Here is a 9,770-nt window from a genome sequence, read left to right as displayed (position 1 = left end):
ACTATTTTCCCCGCCAAAAATCACCTGCGTAGTGTGTGTACATGATTACAATAAAGTCATTCATATTGCTTTATACAATTTGTGTCCACTGTTCGATGTAAGTTACAGGAATCCATTGATAAAGCAAGTATGAGAAGGGCAGTTTATGCCAAGGCTCGACTGTTACACCAATTTCAACTTCAGTATTTCTTTAGAAGCCGAAGCCGGTAGAAGTGTCCGCCTGTCGAGTCGGTTATGAAATAACTGTTTGTTTCCCGTTTTACGAAAAAGGCGAATGAAGATATCAGTATAAAGTAAATACTAAACTCGTGAATAAAGCACGTACTGAAAAGAACCACAGTTATAAAAAAACCAATAAACTGCTCCAAACAAAATCCTTTTTTTGTTAAACGGAAACATTTTTATGACGTGCCACTGACTGCGTGACATCTGTATTCGGGCACAAGTGTAGTGAGAATATTCGCAATCCGGTAAATCCTTAGAGAATATGCAACTGTGGAAAAAATATTATAATCGTTGATGTACACACAGAAATGGCTAATGCTTTGATTTAAATTATTGTAAGTGTTTGTATTCGTCAGATGTATATTTGTACGTGAATGTTGAAAGAACGATGATTATCGTTATGTTATTAAAAATGAATGGTGATGATAGATAGTGGACGTCTGCATGAGCTGAATGCAAATGTTGTTTTATTCACTAAGTGTATTCGAGTACTCAGCGATGCATTTGATTATTTCGCAATGCTTTTTACTTCATCTGTCAATAGTTTGCTGGTATACAAAAGATTAATGTAATTGCGGTAATAATAGAAAAACAAAAAAAAAAAACAAATATGAAAATGAAGAACTGAAATAAGATAAATAAAATAAATAAATAGTTGTTGGCTGTTGAAAAGGAATTACAACAATTATGTTAATGAAACATACAAATCATCAATAATTGATTATATTTTGATTGGTACAAATGAAATTATTAATTGCTAAATTGTTAGCAATTCCTCGGTATAACCTGGGTTCCGGGCATTTTCAAGATATTCGTGTGGAAACACCTTTTACTCAGGATTTTATGAAAGTACAGACCCAAGTGTCAAAAACTCTAGCTGGTCGAGTTTCGATTTTATGGAATCATCTAAACCTGGTAAAATTTTGACTTTTGGGAGCAAATCGAAACTACAGTAATATGCAATTTCACTAATTTCAAAGAATTTTGTAAATATTTACATTGTGCAACATGCATGCCAAATTTTCCAAAATTCAATAAAACAACGAACTACAAGAATGTGCCTCATATGTCAACAACCAACTTCTTCATGGCAAGCTCCTCTGAGAGTAAATCTTTTCTTATTTGGTCCTCTATCGCGCTGCTGTGTCGAGCTGCAGTTAATAAGTTCGTGTTGTATTCTTATTTACAAAATTCATTAAGGTTAACATGTACTCTTTTTTCTCGCTACTGTATATCTCTGAAACCCATTCCAATCTTATTTTAAGCTCTTCAGCCAACTTGTACATAATACCATTATATCGAGAAATAATCATCTGGAAAATCTGTCCCTGTCTAAATGTGTTTATATTTCGCACCATATCTCAAAAACTGTTAAATTTTTCGTAGTGTTATCTTTGGGACAAATATTCGCAGGAATGCAATACACAACTCTTCAGAACATTCCACTATTGTAGAATACCTCTATTGTTGCTACATAGTATATTTTTCAACAACAATTTTAAAAGAAATATAACAAATAAATTCCAAATATGAGAATAAACTGTCTTTGTGAGCCATGTTGAAATATATACATACGTGTTGTAAATGGTAAATATAAAATATTACTGAAACAACGTGAAATCAGCGTTTTAGAGTTTTAGCATGTTCTGAAAAATTACCGAAAAAGTCGGTAAAATTTAAACCGCAAAATTATGAATGATAAATTCAATAAAGGTTGACAACACTCTTGCTATCGGTAGAACTTTACGACTACTATTTATTCTTTGCTAACTTACCGACAAACACCGAAATTATAAGCATTTTAATTTTACCGATTTTTGTCGGTAACTCAAAAATGACTTAGAAATTCGCACAACCGAGCACAGGAAAGGTTACATTATTGAACTCCCAACCGGACTAGTACTGACCAGAATTCCAGTCGATCAAAAATTATTATGTTCGATTATTCGAAATCGATTATGTTGGCTAGGTCATGTTATGATAATTAATGAAGAAACCCCCTCATGCAAACGAGCAGATTTGCGAAGACTTCGATGGAGTAAACAAGTCAAAGAGAATCACTTCCCACAAAAATTAGTTTCGGGAAAAATGTGTTTTAAGCTGGCGATTGAAATTTGTTTTCCGAACATTAAAAATTAATACACAAAAAATAAAATAACTACTTGGACAATCTTTTGCAAAGAGCTAGTCATACGTCAGACCTAAATTTCTATGCAAGATAAAGCTCAAAAAACTTTTTTGTTGGTTTATACCAAATTCCTAGTAAATAAGCTGTAACTCGTAAATATAATTTGATAACAGTAAAAACGCTTTTTTTGTGACAAACACCCTTTGGGTACATGAGAGATATGTTCTATTATGAGTCACACAACAACAACATTGTTCCACAAAATCCCATACGGGACAAGGGAGACTTCTCTCATATCAATGAGTGCACCCCGATTCATATTCAGCTCAATGATGTGGGACCTACTGTTTATCGCCGAGTCCGAACGGCGTGTCTTAAGACACCACTTGTGGAGAAGTTTTTCAAGGCTGAAATACTCAGTAAATGGCGCCAACATTACTGAGGGGTATTTTGCCACCGTTGAAAAATGTTTGATGTTGCTTGGCCGGGGAATCGAACCCCCGACCTTCTGCGTGCAAGGCGGGCGTGCATACCATTGCACCACGGTGGCACCCTATTTTGAGTCACCTAAGTAAATAAGGTAAGCATCTCTCTAAGATGTCGGTAAGAAACCACAAAGCCAAATATTGTTGAGGACTATTTGAACAAGGTTATATTAACACTTTTGTCCTAATATATGAACGCTGCGCTTCGTGCCCTTAATCAATAAATATACAAAAGCTATAGACGAGACTACAGACTACTACCTGTGCATAAGCTTTTCTCCGATCAAAATTCCTTTTAGAAGTGCGCAAAAGCTATTCGTCACTCCGGATGGCTAAATCCTAAGTGAACCAAAATAGAGTAGTATTTTCGAAATCAAGATATTTTTATAAATGTACATAGATTTATTCAAACTATGCACAGTGGCGAATTTTCCGAACAACCTGAACAAAAATCGAATAAAATGCATAATTTTTTTTAATTTATAGGATCCCACTGCATGTAGTTATAAATAACTATATACAGTCTGTCGCAAAAGTTAGTATACACCGTTGAAACCAAAATGTATTAGGGATAAATATCACTATAACTTATTGAAAACAACAAACAATTAGTTTTATTTGATGGACAAGAAAGTTGTCTTCCGTAATAACAATTAAAAGTGCGCAATATTTGCATACATTAGCAAATGTACGGCTCGAATCCCAAAAAGACCAAAATGTATGTCGCAAAAGTTAGTATACAACGGAGAACCCTCGTGGAACTGTGTAAAAAATTCTCGATATTTTTGAACAAAATGAATCTAAATCTGTACTTAAGATCATAAAGAATATATTAATTGGTTTTAATGGCAGTTATATTTCTTATAGTGACAAGTCCAACGTACACTGGATCATAAAATCCACAAAAATTGGTCATCTACAAATACAACAACTGTAGCGACAAAATTCCGGGTGTTATGTCCTGTTTATGAATGCTAAAGCCATGAAATGCTCAGAAAAGCTCTAAAGTTTCAATATGGGGTGATCTTGATCGAGTTTCGACTTGTCTTGTTTGAAAAAAAGGGAATTTCTTGAAGGAAACCCATACTTTTGAGGCCATTGTACTTTTGAAACATGTAATAATCCTTAATCCTTACACATAAGGACTTTCCTTTTGAGTTAATTTTCTCACAAATGTTGCCTCTTTTCATATTCCCACCAAAAGTAAATAGTAGGAGAACCTCAAGGTCCGTTGTAAGCCCTACAGTTATACTGTCTTACCGGCCTTTTAGCAGTATCGGACATGCTTCTCGTGTCCCTAGGGTCTAATGTACTACTAATGTCTAATGAACTACTTCTAACTGATCCATTTAGTTGTATTTTGGTCCTAAGTGAACCGAACACAGCTTTTCAGAACGTTTTTGCACAATCTATGCGTTATAACAGCAGAGAAAGCTCTGTATTAAATTTTTAAATTAGCTAGCATATCTTTCTGTGGTGGTGGAGTATCACTGTAGGGCTTACACCACAACTTGAGGTTCTCCTACTATTTATTTTTGGTGGGAATGTGAAAAGGGACATAATTTGTGAGAAAATTAACTGAAAAGGAAAGTCCTTATGTGTAAGGATTAAGGATTATAACATGTTTCAAAAGGACAACGGCCTCAAAAGTATGGATTTCCTTCAAGAAATTCCCGTTTCTTCAAAAAGGACAAGTCGAAACTCGATCAAGATCACCCTATATTGAAAATGTAGAGCTTTTCTGAGCATTTCATGGCTTTAAAATTCATAAACAGGACATAACACCCGGAATTTTGTCGCTACAGTTGTTGTATTTGTAAATTACCAACTTTTGTGGATTTTACGATCCAGTGTACGTTGGACTTGTCACTATAAGTACTATAACTGCCATTAAAACCAATTAATATACTCTTCATGATCTTAAATACAGTTTTTGTTCCATTTTGTTCAAAAATATCAAGATTTTTTTAAACATTTCCACGGGGATTCTCCATTGTATACTAACTTTTGTGATATAAATGTTGGTCTTTTTTGGATTCGAACCGTACATTTACTAATGTATGCAAATATTGCGCACTTTTAATTGTTATTACCGAAGACGACCTTCGTGTCTCTCAAATAATACTAATTGTTTGTTGTTTTCAATAAGTTATAGTGCTTTTTATCCCTAATACATTTTGCTTTCAACGGTGTATACTAACTTTTGCGACAGACTGTACGTTTCTTGTTTAGTAAGTGGGCATCAAAGCTGGTTACAGTGAGAGAACTTTTTCGCCTTTGATATCATTCTTCTCAAATAATCTTTTGTAGGATAATTTTGAACTCTGCTGAAGTACGACTTTAACTCTAAAATTGTTTTTAATTTTTGCATATTTCAGGAGTTTCGATAAGAGTTTAAATGTATTCTAGGACCTATAGTAAAATTTTATGGCGGACAAATTTGTGGAATACTTTGATCACATTTTATAGAAGCAGGGACAAAAAAGACCCTTTTAATGACCGCCTGAAAAATAAAACCAGTGACATATAAACCCAAGGTTAGGTCAAAATCCATTCATTTTCACAGTTTTTGCCAGGTTTTTCTAAGTGCAAAATGACCCCAAAAAATGTTTGGGTTACAACAACACGCGCTCGTGCGACATCCTTCGCCCTGCGGACGCAATAATCAATATCAATCAATATTTTTCAGTAGGATACTCATAAGGGCAGTTTCAAATAGTATACATTTTACTATTTTTCTTCTTATATAAATATGCATCTTACTCTAGGTTTCGCTTTAGTCAAGCTGTTGAAGAAATTCGTTAAAATGTTAAACTTCATAAACTATTTTAAAATAAGTAAAAGATGGATTTCGTCAAGTACGGACAGACAATTTACAAAGTTCCTCCAATATTTTGGAAATCAATGGATTAAGAAAGTAAGTAAGTTCAGTTAATGGTAAAATTTTTTCTAAACAATAATTTTCTTCAGAGAGGATGCGAAAATTTGAGCGTTTTCAGCCAAAATTCTCGCTCAACTTCCGCTGTTGAAGCCTATAACGGCATTTTTAAAAATGCATTCCTGCCAATGGCAACTTTTTCAAGTTTGTAAAATATCATCGCAGAGAGGAATTTTTCAAAAGCCGAGAATTGTGTATGCTTGCCGAAAATGAAGGTTCACAAAAAAAAATCGCAAAAAATTATGTGGCTGGGGATGCGATAATTGAGGAAGCAACCAATTTATTAAATTACTGTTGCAAAATTTCTAACAAGGGTAATTTACAACAATAATATGGTTGAAAAAATTCCAACCGAATATATTTTTGGAGAAGATCGATGAGGAAGGTTTATCTGGTGAAGATGAACTAACAACGGAGAATACTGAGGATGAAAACAATGAAAGAGAATGTGTAGTTTGCAAGGATAATTTAGCAAATATAGTACTTCTGCCTTGTAGACATTTGAAGTGCTTTTCCTCATGTACTACTACATTACTACGTTGTCTTTTTCGAGGGAAAAATGCTGAACACATAACCCAAATTTGGGGCCATTTTGCATTTTAAGTTTGAGGTGATTTTTTTTTGGGGCCACTATTCACAGAGCCAAAAATTTTAAGAACTGTAGATGATTTGTATTAGTTTAAAAGTTTCCACCTCTAATAAAAGAATTTAAGGTTACTCGAAATTTAAAATCTGTATCGAATTATATTACAGACATATTTTAAATTGCAAATTTTAAGAAAATGCAACATGTAAATTTTATGTTATTGACATTACAATAAAATATGCATTTACGAATGAATCAATTAAACGGAACACAGTTTTCGTACATATTAAGAGATAGAACAGGTGTTTTAAAATTTTGTAATATATCCAATTATTGGTTAAAAAGCTTGATTGCAAAAAGTTTTAATGTTATGCAGCTTCCATATAAGGACAACTCTGTGATTTGGGCTCTGGTTCGATTCGATGAAAAATAGTATACTGTTGAGTTATTTGTGAATAAAAACAATTATGTATATATGAAGGACCCTATTTTCATGCAGACCCCACATAATGTTACCTTTCAAACAAGCCATATATTTTAGAAATCTGTTAGGCAATGAGTAGGTTACAGTGGTTGAAGTGTGAAAAAAAGCGAATAAAAACCCGAAAAAATCGGGCTTTATGCCAGCCAAGATCATCTATATACGTTAACGTGACTACAACAACAACACACGTTCTCTTTTTTCTCATCTGTCGTGGTTTAGCAAAGGAAAGACACTCTCAGAGAGACAAATTAACAAAATAATTTGAGCATCAATGCTTTATGCTGCGTATAATACGGCATTCGGCAGCCCTTTACTCGCGAACAAGCAAAGAGAGCTTCTCTCTCTATTAACGCATTGAAAACTCATGCAATCACACAATGTTTGTTTTTGTTGTTGTGTGCCGATTTCTGGTATAATAAATACAACAAGCAGTATAACTATTCATTTTTTATGTTAACTTTCAAAAATGGGAAAGCTAACGAAATCGGATAAAAAAATAAGTGAGTTACGCAATTTTTTGTGTCTTAAATTTTTGGTTTTTTATGCATATCCGTCCCTCCGTCCGTCTGTGGTAATAACTCTAGAATTCACAAAAATTGAGATAGGACGCTGAAATGTGGAAAGATCCGTCTTTTGGTTGCAGGCAGGTAAAATTCAACGATGGACTATATCTGTCCACGTCTTGGAATAGCCCCCATGTAACGGTACTGGTATTTTTACGTTTTTAACTACAATTTCAGTCCGAATTAGCTGTACTTTGGCGTTGAAATTAACATAGAAAATACTTAAGCGGCGCAAATAAATAACAGTACATACGCACAGTTCAAAATCTGAATACATGTAAATCTTCTGTTATCTGGGCTGCATAATGTGTTCGTGCTACAAGTATTCGTAAGCAAACGAATAATATGCAGAATATTTTGCCCAAACATAATTTCAAGTAGTTGAGTAGGTCAAGTTAACAAGACAAGAACCTATGGCGCGACAAATAGGTGCAGAAAGAACGAGGAGAGTAAAGCAAGAACTGCCCTAGAATCGAATCCCTAAGGAAGCAGGAAGCCAGGTCGACCGGATATGACGTCGCGCAGAACAATCTTAAAGGAACTAAAAAACATAAATAAATCTTATAATTATATTAAAATGATATGTAATGATAGGATAGTTTGGAATAATCTTGTAGAATTAGCCGATAGCTTTTATTGCTAGTGCTTTTTGTAATTTTTCTTTATTATAATTTATAATTATAATAAATATATTCAAATAAAATAAAATAAATAAATAATCTTGTAGAAGCGCTATGTTCCCAAGTGGAATAAATAATGAAAAAATATCAAAACGTGGATCCATGTATCCCATTTTCAATACAAAACATCCTATAAGTAATAGAAATATTGCGAGCTTTATCATGATTTCAACAGAAAAATGGACGGGAAGACATCCTTATGTCAACATGGAATTTTAAGCTGATCGAGAATAGATATTGGTACGGCATTAGGTTTAACTAATCTCCGTGTAGACGTTTTATTTCTCGATACGATTTATCCCAAATAAAACAGGGTTCGTTTCAGATTACGTTTCTACAATGCTTTATTTACTTTATTACACTTATTTGGAACAGATTTTATTTACTAAACACAAAGCTTTCCTGTTCAGTTCGACACCTAAAACACAACTAACTGATTGTTTGCCAATCTCCTGGTATTTATATTCCGTCGTTTTTCGTTATTGAAGTTTCTAGAGGATCCGGTGATGACGCAATTGACCTACCAAAACAAACATGAAAACCAATAGTAAAACAAATGCAAACAAATGTACATCAAAGCAAACGAGAAAAGAAAGAAGTTGAATGAATGAAAAATTTCTACATAGCAATTTTTGTTGTTTAAACAAAGTAATTGCGCAATAAGAATTTACGTTACAATTCACGTTTTCAAATAATACAACAACTGCTTCACTCCGTACAGACCTGTAGTAATTTGCTCTCGTTGCGATCACAAAAATTACCGGATCAAGGAATAAATCACCGAAATCCACCCAACAACATTGTAGCGCGCCGCGAGCGGAACATACGGTCGCGAGGATGTGCGCATTGTGTAGTGTGTTAAGAATTAAAACACTTTTTAATAAAATCATAAAAATTTTTCTCAAAAAAACACAAAAATACGATATTAATTTTCTGATAGAGACAGATAAACAATAGCTTCGTTCCCGTACTTTTTAATAGTAAAACTCGTAAAAGAGAGAACTGCAAAAAATTTGTTGTCACACACAAGTTTTTTGAAATAGTTCGGGAACGGAAAAATGGAAAATACGTCAAAAAAACTGGAACAAATGTCAAAGTCGGCGTATCAGCCAATCAGACGCCGGCAACCATGTTACTATTTTTTTACTCGCCCAAATTTGTCGTGTAAAAAGTTTTTAAAGAGAGCGTCATTCAGCGCCATTTTTGTTTAAAGAGAAGTGAACATTTTACAACTTTTTTGTGTACGGGAACGCTGTTTCGAGTAAAATGTGTAAAAGTCGTAAAAATTGTAAAAACTTTTTAGTTCTGGAACACAGCTAATATTTACCAAAACAAAAAACAGCTGTGCGTGTCACTCAAAATAGTGGCAATAAAAGTGCTGCCAAGTTTAAGTATTAATGTGAATTACGTTACTGTTTATAGCATTGCCATACAAACAGTCTCTGCTAAAAACTGTCCGTTACATTGAATTTAGCCGGAGATGGAGGACGTTGCGTCCACCAATACTCCAAGAAACAGTTTAAGCCTGTTTCGTGTTACTAAACTCAAAGAGTTGGAACAAACTAATATTCAACTAATTGAGAGAATAAAAACGTTGGAAAATATTTGCACCCAATTGCACGATGAAAACGAAGAACTGCGAAAACGGTGCGATGATCTTAGTACTCAAATAAAGGGCAAA

At 33.9% G+C, this 9,770-nt stretch overlaps 1 protein-coding gene across 1 annotated transcript in view; it reads left to right on the top strand.

Annotated features, from left to right (window-relative positions):
* Positions 1-235: 235 nt before the first annotated feature.
* The window catches only part of LOC141404010 (tyramine/octopamine receptor-like), a 422,753-nt gene continuing 413,218 nt past the window's right edge, over positions 236-9,770 (top strand). Inside the window, exon 1 of the mRNA XM_073987180.1 lies at positions 236-560. The gene's annotated coding sequence lies outside the window, so the exon portion shown is untranslated. The remainder of the gene's footprint in view (positions 561-9,770) is intronic.

This window comes from Musca autumnalis, unplaced genomic scaffold (genome assembly GCF_047663935.1).
Source record: "Musca autumnalis isolate F117 unplaced genomic scaffold, ASM4766393v1 scaffold_4, whole genome shotgun sequence".
NCBI classification, from domain to species: domain Eukaryota; kingdom Metazoa; phylum Arthropoda; class Insecta; order Diptera; family Muscidae; genus Musca; species Musca autumnalis.
This window is presented reverse-complemented; position numbering and strand designations above follow the sequence as displayed.